This window comes from Sceloporus occidentalis, unplaced genomic scaffold, assembly GCF_023333645.1.
Source record: "Sceloporus occidentalis isolate IW3139 unplaced genomic scaffold, rSceOcc1.0.p SCAF_186, whole genome shotgun sequence".
Classification (NCBI taxonomy): Eukaryota; Metazoa; Chordata; class Lepidosauria; order Squamata; family Phrynosomatidae; genus Sceloporus; species Sceloporus occidentalis.
This window is the reverse complement of record NW_028317166.1, coordinates 458,978-462,939: the sequence shown is the minus strand read 5'-3', so window position 1 is coordinate 462,939 and position 3,962 is coordinate 458,978.

Below are 3,962 nucleotides of genomic sequence, written 5' to 3'. Positions count from 1 at the left end.
GACACACCGCACAACAACACAAGACACAACCACACGGGGGCCGAGCAGAGCACACATAACACGGCACAGGAAGCTGGTGGAGCCGCCCACAGGACAGCTCAGTGTGACACATCCAGCGCTCCACACAATCGCTAGGCTGCGTGACACGCACACGCAGTCCGCGGGCTGCCATACAGCTTCTGCCGGCACTGACGTCACGCAGCTGTGTGTCAACACGCACATTACACAATGTCCCAGCCAGCAGTCTATATATTATTATATAGGTATTCTATTAAAATACACTGCTTATAGCTATAATGTGCGCTGTGTATTCCTTATATATTAAATGCGATGTTTATGTTTATTATAACGTCATGTAACATAGTGTACTGTATATATTTATTTTAACAAAATGTTCAGTGTATATTTTCTTATGGCATAATGTGGTGTGTGTGTTTATTCTTATATAATGTTTTCTGTATATTAATTCTAACATAATATTAAGTACATTTATCGCGTAGTCATGTTAATTCTAACATAATATTATAATATTGTTTATTGGTTTATATGGCGCCATAATATTCCATATCGCTGTACAATGGGTAGACAGGACATAAAAAGTAATATATAACATAACAATTTTATCTTTATAATGAATATACGAAGCATATTATGTTCCAAAAAATATACCTATAGCATGATGTTATAATAATATATCTAAAGCACATTATGTTACAAAAATAATGCACTTTGGAAATATTATATAATATTATGATATAATGTGCTGTGTATATTTATTATAACATAATGTGATATTTATATTTTTTGTAACTTAATACCCTGTATATGGGGGCGGACTGACCCATTAGGCACTCGGGCACGGATACTCTGGCCAGTGAGTGTCCGTGAGGGTGCTGGTGGGGTGTACCCGCTCCGGGTAGTGACATGGGAATTATATAACTATGTATTATTTGTAGGGATTTATCCGAGTCTGAAGTTGTTACTGTTGGACATTATTTGATCATTTTAGGTGCACATCTTCACTTTTCTATTTTGTATACATTACATTTTCAATAATGTAATGTAAATGCCATCTGTTGGCACACATGGATGGTCATCTTGCAAGGAGATGTGGATTACTGGTTCTATACGGGTGTACATAATTGCAACAGTGCTAGGCAAGGTATAAATACCCATTTTCTAGGTCATTTTGCCAAAAGTTAAATGGACCAGGAATCTCTTTTACGGGTTACTGAGTAATGGACATTCTTTTAAGTTGGATTGACAGTGAGGTTCATTGGCTCTCCAGAGAAATTCCCAGTGCTGTGGGATCCATTGGCTCTCCTACACCAGTTTAATCCTCCACGAAGGCCTCAGGAACTGCCTCTTCTTCTGTTGCTCATTTCTTTTAATTTATTAATAATAAGGAACATTTACAAATTTAGCATAACATTATTTTTGGAGAAAACAATGGACACCTCCAAAAAACTTAATTGGGTTTTGTTTTTCTACCTTCGTTTGGATCAAAAGCAGAACGGGTAGATAGAGGGTTGACCTTGATGAACTTAATTACTATGTTACTAGCATGTGATGGTTTACAGGTACAGATAATTATGATGAAAAAATTTACATGAACTATATGCCTTTCCAATGACCTATTTATACTGATAAACACATTATGCAGGTATTTCTTGATATATATATATATATATATATATATATATATATATGTACTCATTGGCCAGTGACATTAACCTCCAGATATGTATCTGCTCACCAGCCAAATAATGTGGCAGGAATATGTCGCCCAGGCTAGTTATACAGTATCTGTATCTCAAATGGTGATTTCAAAATACATCCTGCTTTAAGGCTTCCAGTCAAAACATTCATATCTGCCCCTTTATATAAAACTTCAGTTACAGAACCACATAGCAAAATAAAAAATGGATGCATCTTATCCAGTAATTTTGTTATCTTTTTTACATAGAAACATCGAATCTGACAGCAGATAAAAACAATTCAGCCCATCTTGTCTACTGATTGTTCCAGATGTAAAGACTCAGACCTTACTTAGTCCTTGGTCTCGCCTTATTTTAGGATAGCTTCATGCCTATCCCATGCATTGTCGTAATTCCTTCACTGTTTTAGCCTTTATCACATCTGCTGGGGGGCTGCTCCACTTATCTACCACCTGTTCAGTAAAGTAAAATTTCCTTATATGACCTAAGCTTCCGACCCTCTAGTTTTTGATTAGGATTTGCCATTGTCTGTGGCTGTATGGAAATAGAAACTTTATAATTTATACTTAATTATGTACTTAACTTCCCATGATCCTTTGTTAGTTGAGATCTAGTTCTCTTGGCCCGGAAGCCTCATGGAGGCCAACACAATACTTACTTGGTCAACCATGAGATTTCATCTGATTATCAATCCTGCAAATTGCCTACTGGCTATTTAATTATGCCCCATGCAGAAAAATGTTGGGCGTTACCCTTTGAGAGGTCAAAAATATTTGACAGGCATGCTGGTCTTGTGTCATGTTCCCTCTCATACTGTAGATCCTTCATTAGATTAAGATCTGTGACTGGGCAGTCCACTGCAGTGACCTGAATTCACTGGTATGTACGTGGACTTGAAATATATGCATAGATAGTTCTGTTTTTAGTGATCCCCTTCGTGACCGCAGCTTTTTTTGCCATTTTTGGCATATCTTTCTCCAGCAATGACTTCTCTTTTCCATGTTTAGTATATTCACTAAAATTATATATTGTTTCTTTCGAGAACAGATAGGACTTTCTCCTTCTACCATTTTTTTATATTCTGTCATTTATTATGAATTATATGTCAAAGATTGCAATTTTAATTAGGATTTTTTTCCACACGGCCCCACTGAATCATTTAGTCATGTTCAACAATACCACAAATAGAATAATCCCCACATACAGGTTCCTTTAGATACAACATTTTGGATTTGGGGCTGGACTGGACGTCAGAGCATCACCAAAACTGCAGCTCTTGTGGGGTGTTGCCAGTCTGCACTGGTCAGTACCTATTAAAAATGGTCCAAGGAAGGAAAAGTGGTGAAGCGGCAACAGGATCATGGGCGGCCAAGGCTCATTGATACACGTGGATGGCAAAGGCTGGTCAAATCTAACAGACGAGCTACTGCAGCTCAAACTGCTGAAAAAGTTAATGCTGGTTCTGATAGATTTGTTTGTTGTGTATGGGGCTGTGTAGCCACAGTCAGGGTGCCCATGCTGACCCCTGTCCACTGCCGAAAGCACCAACAATGGGCACGTGAGCATAAGAACTGAACCATGGAGCAATGGAGGAAGGTGGCCTGGTCTGATGAATCACGTTTTCTTTTACATCACGTGGATGGCCGGGTTCCTCCCTTACCTGGAGAACACATGGCACCAGGATGCATCCATGGAGGTCCCACCTCACAACTTACATGACTTAAAGGATCTGCTGCTAAAGTCTTGGTGCCAGATTCCACAGCACACCTTCAGAGGTCTAGTGGAGTCCATGCCTCAACGGGTCAGGGCTGTTTTGGTGGGAAAAGGGGGGCCTGATCAGTGTATAGGGTTGCTTTGACTCCAACTGCCGCTGAATTAACATCTGATAGCATTACTAAATAACATGCTTTAAGTGGGTTTTATTATGCCGAAATTATATTAATGGACGGGGAGATCCCTCTGTTAGGCCCCCCTGGTAGCAGTTTGAGCAAAATATGTTTAATTCTGAAATATAGAAATAACTTGGCTGAAAGAAGTCAAAACTGATCCTGAAATGCAAAAAGGCTTTAAATGTCTCTACAGCCTACAGCACTTGAGATAATATTGCTAAGCTATATATATATATATATATATATATATATATATATATATATATATATATATATATATATATATATATATCGATTAGACGCTCCCATTGCCCCTGAGAAACTCGAAACTTGTACTTTCAAAAATACATTTACA